Here is an 11802-nt window from a genome sequence, read left to right as displayed (position 1 = left end):
TAACCTGTGTGTGTGTCCCAGGCTGTTGCCTTTGGTGGTCTTTCATAGCCAGGTTGCAGCCCAATCCTATGCTTGTCTACTCAGAAGTAAGTCCCATTAGAGTCAATGGGGCTTACTCCCAGGAAAGTGTGGATAGGATTGGGCTGTGAGTCATTTCTGGTTTGGTGTGGACCAGGAGGCAAGAGGAGGGATTTTGGTGTGCATACTGAGGTAAGCAGAAGTCAGTAGATAAGCCAGTGCTGATCTCTAGATGCTGACCGGTTCAGGGAGATTAGCTGGTGAGTTCTCAGGCTTGGATCGCAAAATTGATTTCAAAGGTTATCTGGCTTGGGCGAGGTGGTGCAGTCCAGGTTCCCTGGCCCTTTGGGATTAGCGTAGAAAATCTTGGGCTGACAATTGATGGGCCACAGTTTTGAGTCAGGGTGGGAAAGTCTGCAAAGGGAATAAATTGTTTGCTGTCTCCACTAGGTTAGATGCTCCCACTAATGGAGGGAGGAGTTGGAAGGCTTGGTCCACTGCAGGGTTGCTCAAGTCTGTGATTGGCTTTCAGTTAAGTGGCCTAATTTATATTTCAAGCAATTTGTCTCATATGTTTACTGGGAGGGGGGAGTAAAATCAATTTACAATAATCTTAGGAACAGTAATCCTGCATTTCACACAAGGAAGGTGACTTTTTATAGCAAATGAAAGAGGCATTTTGGGTGGACGTTTGAAAGTCTTCTTCAGATGTTCACTCTCCACAGATAGCAAATGTGTGATGGGCCCCTGGGATGATGGCGCTTAGCCCAGCTTCCTGCCAATGCCAATGCCTCTGCTCATTTAGATAAATGCTGAATGTGGGGACAGTCTCTCCCCATGATTCCCACCCTGGACCATTTGATATCTTAATATGGTTGAGTGAATCTGCCTTTCACTGCATGCTGCCAATAGTTTGCTCTTCCTTTTTTGTTTGCTTGTTTGTTTGTTAAGTGCTGCAGCTGCTCATTCTTTTTTACAACTGTAGGGTTGTTCAGTTAAGGCAGGAGAAATATTCACAGGCAAAACTGCCATAAGGAATAGGAAAAAAAGGCATTTGTTTTTATTTATTTAAAAAATGTAATATTCTACCTTCCGTGAAATAATATTGGAGCAGTTTACAACAAATCAAAACTCCCCAAAGGCAACAAAGTACAAAATTTAATACCACTCTCTAAAAAAAAAAAAAAAATCACTCTCACAGTGATTTTCAACCACTGTGCCATGGCATGTTGGTGTGCCGTGAATGGTCCACAGGTGTGCCATGGGAGTTTGGGGGAGGCTTATGTATTAGTAGGGCCATTGGGAGCAGTGGTATCGCTAGGGGGTGCAGGGGGTGCGGTCCGTATAGGGTGACACGCACAGGGGGGTCACATGCACTGGGAGGGTGATGTGCTAAAATTGTGGTGGTTAGGAGTAATCCCATCATGTTATATACCGTTGGATGAGGAATTTCAAGCAGAATGCAATGCAAAAAACTAGATTGAAATATCTCCTTTCTATCAAATGTTATGGCCAAAAATCCAGAGAACAAAAAGTGCATGGATCCCTATGGAAAGTGAAAGTGAGCTGTATTGCGCATTTACACGCGAGTAGGTAAAATTGCCTTAGTCTGTCAGAAAGGGTAGGCTGAGAGGAATCCAACAATACTGCAAAGGTCCTGATCCAATGAATGCAGCCCCCAAAAACACCTGAGAAGGAAGCCTCTCCCTCCAAGCAGATGAATGTATTGAGCCCTATGGAAAGCAAAACTAAGCCTCATGGTTGGGTTTACTCACAAGTAAGCAAACGTGCTTTGGCTGGTGTGGAAGATCAGGTGAAGGAGAGTGCAAGGCTACCAGAATGGTCCTGATCCTATGCACCTGGAGCTAAACAAGTACTCCAGAAGGCAGCCTCCCCCCACTAAAAAGGATCAAAACAGAGGCTTCAGCTGATAAGGTGAACCTTTTTGAGACTTGCAAAGCCAGGTGGATCCTGACAGTGATTTCGTTTAAACATAAGTTCTTAAATTGAACTGGGCACTGGGTAGGACTGAAAACCTTACTGGTTTTGGAGGGGGGGTATTGCAGGCAGTCTACAGAGGAAATACACTTGGTGGTACAGGGCTGGCTTCTGCTTATTTAATTATTTGTTTTACTTTAATTATTTATACTTATTTATTTTAATTGGCCTGATGATGTCACTTTGACCGTGACATCACTTCTGGTGAGTCTTGGACAGATTGTCATTCTAAAAAGTGAGTCCCAGTGCTAAAAATTTGAGAACTACTGCAATAAGGTGTTAGTAAGTTGACACCCTGGTGTGGGGTGTGACACCACTAATGACCAAAATCACTAAAATCACAGTTTGGAGGAATACCATCATGTTATATATCAATCAGTGCGTCATTTCATGCAGAATGTGTTCTATCTTTGTTCTATCAAAAGGTATAGCCAAAAAACCAGTGGGGGTGGAGTGATGGTACATCACCACACCCACCACCTGGTGTGTTGCCCTACCCACTGCATGGGGGGGGGTGTGTGTGTGACGTGCTGGCATCCTGCACCGGGTGACGTGAACCCTAGTGATGCCACAGATTGGGATTTGTGAGCTCCTTGCCGGCAGTGCAGTGTGCCTTGTCAATTGTTCAAAAACTGATGGTGTACCCTGATAATTTTAGTGCCATCTCAGTGTGCCATGAGATGAAAAAGGTTGAAAATTGTTGCCCTAAAAACACACAACAGCCACATTTGGGTGATTAGCTACTAAAAGCTTATCATTAAAAAAAAAAAAAAAAACCAGATATACACCCTAGTTGTCTGCATGTTTACTCTAAAATAAGTCCCATTATAGTCGATGGGGCTTATTCCCTGGTAAGTGTGAATAGGATTACAGCCCAATCCTATTCTTTCCACCACCACCACCCACTGATGCAGAAAGGCCAAAATGCCTACCACCAGCTTTTGGTGGGCCTTTTTCAGGAGGATGTTCCACAGTGCCTGGTTCATAACAGAGAACACCTGAATCAGTACTCTCATTAAACTAATCATTTACAACAAGGATAGTGGGATTAGTATAGGGCCTCTTTGGAAGTTCATAATAGTTCAGAACATTGTAGGTCTTTTGTATGGGCAAATGTGTTCTGTAAGATATGGATAAGAGAATGAAAGATTATTATTTTGGTATTCATTTGATCCAACAATTTCAACCATCAAAGGTATCTGCCACCCAAACATAGTTGAGAATTTCATTTACAAATGGGTGTTTCTGGTTTTGTGGATGAGTCATTCCAACTGTATGCCCACATCTATGTGTTCCATCATTCTGTTCTCATGCTGCCGAATTGTGATGGTCTGTGTTCTTAGAAGACAGGGATCCATGAGATCCCTTTCGACAACTTTTTCTCAGGAGAACTAAAAAAGAGCAGTCTGAAGTGGCTGCCGCTGCGCAAAACTTCGGCAAAGAGTAGAATGCATCCATTTTTTATAAATGTGTGAATTCTGCTCGATAAATAGCACATCATTTACAGCCTGTGCATGTTTAGTTGGAAGTCCCACTCAGTTCAATGGAATACGTCTTCCGGACTATTTCTGAAGCCACACTCGTAATTTGGTTTTGTCGCTTTCCCACTTTCTGCACACATTCACATTGTTTTGTCCTACCCTGCACCTAGACTTCTAGCATTCTTTTGGGTAACAGCTACACTGAATTTAGATTGACCATAGGCATTTTCAAGTCATTTTGCTTCCGGCTTTAGAAACTCCAGAACTACAAAATGTTCATTTGAGAGTTTTTCTGCCACCTAACTGGGGTAAAAAACAAACCAACCAGTGTCAGAAAGCCTCCCTGACCAGCTCATGTCTCTTCTTGAATCAGGCCAATCATCCTGAAGGACCAAGAGATTTTGCAATACAGCACTTCTTCATCTTGCTGGCATTGTGGGTTATGATTATCTGAGATGACGACCTCATTTTGGGGAAGCCTTGGAGACCGAAATGAGCTCTGACAAAAATAGTAAAAACCAGCAATGACTAAGCTGTACAAGTTTGGGAATGGGAGGAAATTGCCTCGGAAGCAGCCATCTCTTTTGGTTTGTTGCAGGGGCATGTGAAGCATGAATTTGGGCAGCAAAAGAACAGCTAGTTTGGCATGGCTTAATTCTGAGATTGTTTTTCTCAGAGACTGTAAAGTTGGAAAGCTGTTGTAGTTTCACAGGATCCAGCAGTGTTTTGCAGAGTGCTCTCTGCACGTAGGCCTCACCACAAAGCAGCATCATATAGAAAACAAAGCAGCAGTATAGAAAACAACCCCAAACTGGCTGAGTGAAATGCATGCATTTAAAGGAAAGTCAGTGGAATCAAGACTTGAGTCACTGTGTACTTAACCATAATATTTGAAGGTTTCCATATGTCTATATAAGGGTTGCTACAAAAGTCATGGGACAGGATTTTTCTCTATACCTATTTTTCTCTATACCTATTTTTAGTTAAGAGCAGCAGAGTCCTGAATTGGAGTCCCAGCACTGCAGGAAAGGGAGGGCACTCACTATTGTTCTTGTGATGTTTGCTCAGTCTAAATCATCCCCTATTTAGATAGGATAGCCTTAACATATATAGGCCTAAAATTTCAATTCTGCAGTTTCCTTACATGGACAACTGTAGGCATTTATTAGAGAAAAAGAATGCCCCTCTGTCACATTGGCAATAGTGTCACATGAAATCCTCCTAAGAGTTTTTGCTCATCTAACCAAAACTCTATTTTGCCTTCCATGTATGCCTCAGATGCCTTGCCCTCTGGTGTTCCTGGTTGGAGGGCAAAACACAAAGTGTCTTCAGGCACCCAGCTGCTGGTGTAAAGTGGCCTCTCCTCCTCGCCTTCAGAGCCAGTCACAACTGCAAAAGCTTCAGCAGCTGCAACTAGAAGACACATAGGGTTTTGCCCCCACTCCAGGAACACAAGTGCCTTACCCAAGTGGGAACCTCTAAATTTGTCTTGATGTTTCACATTAAGCCAAAAAATTGCACATAATAACCTAATTGGGATGAGTATCAATATGGAGATATGAGATGGGTAATGTAACATTCTGTGGAGGAAAAGGAAGCTATTCACTCTGGTCACTCTTTCATAGGCTATTAGTTTGATCTTCAATTTCCTTTTTCTCTTGATTATGAGCAAGGTCTTTCCTTCCTGTTCCAACAAAGAAAGAATTCTGAGTTGATATGCATATTTAAAAATAAGCTTGAAGTTTCAATCCTATGCACACTTACCTGGGAGTAAGTCCAACTGAACTCAGTGGGACTTATTTCTGAGTAGATGTGTAGATGCTTGAGCTGTAAATATCTGTTATATGCCAAATTAAATACTGCAAACTCTACACTGTTTAGAAAGTAACTTGTGATTTGCCAAGACTCTTGACTCAAGAGAATGGTGTTCTTTTGTAGTAAGATGCATACATAAAATAATGCTCACTTACATAAATGTTGAGGGGCTATGCAATCAGGTTTAAAAAGTACTGAGCACTGACAAGAGACTCTGAGAAGTATGAGAGGGAGCCATATTGAGAAATAAGTTCATCACAGTTATGGCAGTCAAAGGGTTGGGGATGTCATATTGGTGCCACAATTCCCGCAAAGCAATGGTCGCAATCCAAGGCACAATTAAGCCTCACAAAAATCAGTGGGGGCCTCATTATGATTAACCTTGTGCTCAACTGTGGACAACAGAACCTTCCTTTTGATTCTTTGAAGGAACAAACGTCAAAATGCCCTGAAGAATATATGAAAAGAATATTTTATCACCCCATAATGGTCTCAACAAAGGGTTTCCCAACAATTCTTTGATGTTCAAAAGCAATAAACTCAAGATCGTTGGCACAATTGTATCTGGACGCTGTGACTTTGTCCCCACAGTAGAAACAAATCTGGTCATCTGCCTCCTTTTCAGTAATCTGATAGTCATGGCCTTCTTCCAGCTCTAGATATATGACAAATGTCCCCAGATGGGGGACTGTGTGTTAACAGGCACATCCATCAAGTTCACTGGGTCCTGGAAGTGCATCGTAATGAGGATGTGTAAGTCATCTGGTTTGTCAACTGGTAAGTCAACTCCTCTGCAGCTGTTTGATGGAGATGGCAATGTTGTATTAGATGCTGCCTTGCACAGAGTCAAAGCATTGGTCCACCATGCTCAGTATTGCTTACACAGATAATGCTCAATCCTTTTACACACGACCAGATCAACCATTTTGTGTAAGGTGATTCTCAAGCAATTTGGTAATATACCTTTAAAAAAAAAGAAGAAGGTAAAAGGATAAAACAAACCTCTTTCTAAACTCTTCACATGGGCAATTCACCGAGAGAAGCAAGAAATCCCAGTGGGGTTTATCCCCATGTAATTAAATTCTGCTTTTCCAATCAGATCTCAAAGGCTCTGGCTGTTAAAGAAGATACTGTCATTACAGTGATCAGCATACCTACCTAGAAGCTGAGAAAAGGGCAGGGTTCTGTATACAGTGCTGGATAGGTGACATTGATAGTTGATTCCCTTGCATTTTCTAATTGCCCTATACAGATTCTTATGGGCCGGTCCTGCCATCTGTTCTGTGGTTCAGAAGATGCATTGAGTTTTAAGATTGAGTTTAAGATTGAGTTTAAGATTGAGTTTTAAGATTGAGTTTTAAGTGATGACAACAGTGCAGTATAGATGCCCAGGAAGGAAGTGGATGTCAAAATGCTGCTGTATTTTATTTTTAATTCTCTAGGCTGTTACACAGTTTAAAAAAGAAGTCACCAAGATTTCAGGAGCTTGATCATGAAATTGCCCTGACAGTCAAGTGTTCTATAGGTGTTCCAATTCTTGGCAACAATCTGTTGCACCAAAGGGAGAGGAGAAGGAATAATTTATTGGATGTGAATGGAGTGCTTGAATCCATTTGGCGTTTGTTTTTGTCAGGTCCTCTTTCTGCTTTTTAATTTATTTTTCCCAGAAAGGTATCAACATTCCTTTGGGCACTGAAATTTACCCCTGCAGAATATATTCTTTTATCCTCCACTGCAGCAAACATGCCAAGGAATCTAAGGGCATGCTGCCATGCAGCAACACTGGGTTGTCCCTGTATCCAATAAACACACAAGGCTTCAGCTTGGGTTCCAAAGGGTGACAACTTCATTGAAATATATCACAATCTGCAGCAAGTTCAAAGTAATCCTGATTTCCACCCCCATCAGCAGTGCAGTGCTCCTAAGCCTTGAACACATCCAGGATGAAAACCATTCCTTTATCTGTCTGAGCAGGGGAATCCAACCTGGCTCCTAGCAGTTTAGTCAGTGCTGCCCTCATTTTCAAGTTGAGGAGACTTCCCCCCCCCCCCCATTACTTACACCAAGCTTTATTTCCTTGGCGTTGGCTTTGCTGGTCTATTGGACACCCATCCCAATTCCCCCACACAGTTCAACCTCAAGGGTCTGGAAGACCTCCCTTCACCCTTGGAGTGCTCACCAATCCTGGCCCACACCTGCACAAAGCCCCTCTGGCCATGAGTGAAACAAACCACAACTCTTCTGGACAATATGGAATAGACAATGGACGGCCCAATCCTATGCTGCCCCAGTGCCCAGAGGAGCAGCAATGCTGAAATAGCTGCTGCTATATCCTGTGGGCTTGAGGCAGCTGTCAGAGTCTTCTCAGGGTAAGTCTTTACCATGAGTAAAGCCCTGGCAGCCCAAATGGGTCTCCTCAGAGCTGCACCAGCTATTTTGCTGGCACAGAACCAAGGAGGCCAGTGTAGGGCCTCCAAGCTTCGGAGGGGGCATAGGATACCTGTTGTTTGAGAGTCTGCCACTGCCTCTGCCCCCTCCAGGGCCCAATCCCTCCCCCACCCTCCCTCCTCCCTGTTCTGCCCTCCTGTCTTCCCCCCACCTCAAAAAGCTGCTGTGCCAGCCTGTGGAGAAACTCACTGCTGGCTGCTCCTGGTGGATGTCTTCAGGCACTAAGGCCCAGTGCTGGCTGGCACTGACTCTGCACAGGCACCGTGGGTCTGGCTCTAAAGTACCTTATGGCATTTTTGCAACAGTCAGCGCTGCTGATACAAGAGTGCCATATGCAGCTGGTTACCTTGCACATGCCTAATCTTGTCTGATCTCAGAAGCTAAGCAGCATCAGGCCTGGTTAGTACTTGGATGGGAGACCGCTTGGGAATACCAAGTGCTGTAGGCTTACCATAGTCTTTTGAGACTGACGGTTGCCAACCATTACCAGAGCTAGAGCCCTTAGGATTGGGCTCTGGTAGGGAAGCAAACAATTTCTGTTTGGCCTCCAGAGATCAACTAATCCCATGCTGTTTTTGCTGGGTGAGCTGCTGGAAAGTCACCTCTGCCTGAAGTGGGGTGCGGAGGGAGTGGAGCTGTCCAAAGACGGCAACAGCGCCACACTCCCGTGTTTAGCCCAGCCATCCTAGTCCTCAGCCTTGGGCCTGTCTCCAGACAAGGTGTGGCAAAATACTCTCCCCCAGAAACCAGTCTGGAGGACGGTGTCATTTCCAAAGAGAAGTAATTTATTTAAAGCAAACAGCAATTGTTTCTAGCATCTGTTCTTTCATTTGAAATTTCAACCAGAAAGATACTGTATCAATATTCCTTTCGACTCCAGATGTTGCTGTTGTAGAATGTGTCATTTGTTGCTATGTTGTTGAAACATGTCATGGAATCAAGGGTCAAATGAAATGGGTTACCGAGCAAACAGTGGATTCCCAACTTTGCATTTGCCACTCAATGTTGGTGCATCGGAGGGTGGTGAGTAGTGAGTTGAGGGAGTGAGAGCAGGCAGGAGAGGGCTACTGAACCCTTCCCTCTTCTCATATTTCCCCCCCCCCTCAAAATTCCTTTTCTCTCACCATCTCCCACCTTCCTAGTCTCTGAACCCAACAAAGTGCTAAGGGAGAGGGGTTGCAAAGGAAAAGCAGTGGGTTTAGGGAAGGTCTGCCCTGCAAATGTCTGCATTCACACTGTGACAAACGAATGGAAATCCCATTTTTGCCACATGACCTTGAGGCCTTGGTTTCCATTGTTGGTAGAGCCCAATGGATAATGTGACCTTAGAAATAACTTGAAATACTAGACTTCCCAGTGATTGCTAGTGGGGCAATGGGTCTCAGTGGGGAGAGGAAACACAGGAGAGCAACACAAAGAATTCCTTATCAAACAGTAAGTGCTTTCCCCTCCTCTTCTCCAAACAGTGCTCTTTGCCTTCTCAGGCAAGCCAAGCAGCTCTAATTGGCCCCATGCTGAGTGGCCCGCATCAGGAAATCCCCTACAGACCTATCACAGCTCTGTCCATAGAGGCTTGTAGGTTTGGATTTTATGCACACAGCAGTTAGATAAAACTAACAGTGGAACACTGAGGTTCATGGAGTGGTTTATGGGAAGCCTCTGCACTATGCTTTTGCCTTCAGTGTTCTTTTGCAGTAGTTTATCAACATACTGCACAGCAGGGTAGCAAGTGACCAAGGCTGGTTTTCTCGAAGCCATCTGCAAGAAACAAACCATTTTTTAAATCTTTTCTTTTTTTAAACTTTATTTTATTCATCTGAGACCCAATCCTTTCAGGCCCTACCCCCACCAGAACTAGCATTCTGGTAGCAGTTGATGCTCTATATCATCACAAAAGGCAATCTGAAAGCAGATGGAGCTGCCACGCTTCTGGGCCACCATGGCAGATGATGGGGAAGACCCCACGTGCAGGAGAGCTGAAGGGAAGCACTGCAGACTTCAGAAAGCAGAATGGAATGGAGGGCTAGAGGGTTCAGGGCAGATCAGGGGAGGGCTAGGAACATGTCAGAGGTAGGAGAGTGTGGCATTTGGCATGAGTGACTTGCATTGGATGCTAGCTCCTTTGGGGGCAAAAGGATGATGTGATTCCCTTTGTCACGTCAGACTTGAGCCAGTTAAAGAACTGGTGAGGTCCTAGAGACCCATTGGTTTAACGAGGGGTAAGGAAAAAATATTTTCCCTTTCTCTTCTCAATTCTCCTGATTGTCACCCCCCCCCCACCATAGCAGCTGCTGGTGCCGTTGGAGCAGCTGCAATCTATGGTAGGGAAGAGATAGGATGGGGCTGTTAGGGATGTAGGATATCTTACAGGGTGTCACCCAAGATGACATATCCATGCAGAGGTCCCCATTCAGCCTTACTGTAAGATTTAAACTGTGCTGGATTCTCATTCGGAATGTCTGTGTGTCTGTCAGTGGTCAAATGGAACATAGAGCAAAGTTCTAGGAACTCTCATGATGCCCCTGAGTCATATACTAAATGCTTGTGCATGTTTACTTATAGGGGAGTGGTGCCATTGTCAGCCTCCCAATTGCAAATGCAGCCTGTTGCTTCACCCTTAAATAAGAAAATATGAAATAAAACACAATCATTCACAATTAATGAAAGATGCCATTTCTTAGATGTCTAAATGCTTCCCCCAAGAAAGTGCGAACAGAGAAAATCAATAGTTTCCAATAGAAAATAATGGTGAATACCCTCTAAAGCAGTGGTTCCCAAGTAGTTAGCGTTGGGACCCATTTTTTAGAATGAGAATCTGTCAGGACCCACTGGAAGTGATGTCATGACTGGAAGTGACATCATCAAGCAGGAATTTTTTTTTCACAATCCTAGGCTGGATTCCTACCCACACTTATCCAGGAGTGACTATCATTGTTAAAAGCCTATACATAGCAGCCTGTTCAAAGTACAGATCTGTAACATTTCTCCAAACGCAGTCACATACCAGTCTAATATAGTAAAAGTAAAAAATTGAAATGTATGGGGACCCACCTGAAATTGGCTCGCGACCCACCTAGTGGGTCCCGACCCACAGTTTGAGAAACGCTGCTCTAAAGAATATTGGAAATAAGACAGCTGGTGTAGGATAGTGGCTAAGAGACCCACAGCACAATCCTATACATGTTTACTCAGAGGTAAGTCCCACTATGTGCAATGGGGCTTACTCCTAGGAAAATATGCATAGGATTGCAACCTAAGTTTGGAATCAGAACTTCCCCGCTTCAGATCCCATTTCTGCCATGAGCTAAGTACATGGCCTTATTTATTTATTTAAAATATTTATATCCCACCTTACCTCCCATAAAAATGGGATGCCCCAAGGCAGCCGATAACAAAGAATAAACTCAAAAATTACAAATAAAAAGTCACAGCAGCTAAAAAAAATGGAATAATAAAACAATAAGTAATAATAAAAGCAATACAAACAACAAAACAATAGCAACAGATGATAAAAAAAAAACAGAGCAACTGAGTTTATCGTTATTGAACAGCATTTAGGCTATTCACTCCCTCTCAGCTCCAATATGAGATGGTTGGCAACCTTCAGTCTCGAAAGACTATGGTATAAGCCTACAGCACCTGGTATTCCCGGGAGGTCTCCCATCCAAGTACTAACCAGGCCTGACCCTGCTTAGCTTCCAAGATCAGACGAGATCGGGCATCTGCAGGGTAACAATATGAGAATAGCCATACTTATCCAACAGGGTTGTTTTGAAGACCAGGAGCAGTTAATCCATGCACCGTACTTTGAATACTCATTCAACACTGATACAAATGTTAAATACCAATTGCTTTGCTTTCTCTTCTCTTTGTTCTCTGAAACACCTCAAACACAATTATTTTGTCTAAAATGGGGGTGGGGAGAGAAAGAGAGAGAGAGAGAGAGAGAGAGAGAGAGAGAGAGAGAGAGAGATGTTTCAAATAAACTAATTAGAGCTCTGTTCCAAAAAGCAAGAGTTAATTAATTCACAGTTATTTTGGG

The 11802-nt window shown here is 43.6% G+C and overlaps 1 pseudogene; it reads right to left on the bottom strand.

The window, feature by feature from the left end:
* Positions 1 to 11387: 11387 nt before the first annotated feature.
* Positions 11388 to 11509, bottom strand: LOC136638149 (5S ribosomal RNA; annotated as a pseudogene).
* Positions 11510 to 11802: the final 293 nt, after the last annotated feature.

The sequence above is a fragment of the Tiliqua scincoides genome, chromosome 1, assembly GCF_035046505.1.
Source record: "Tiliqua scincoides isolate rTilSci1 chromosome 1, rTilSci1.hap2, whole genome shotgun sequence".
Lineage (NCBI taxonomy): Eukaryota > Metazoa > Chordata > Lepidosauria > Squamata > Scincidae > Tiliqua > Tiliqua scincoides.
Note: the sequence above shows the minus strand (reverse complement) of the source record. Positions and strands in the feature narration are given on the sequence as shown.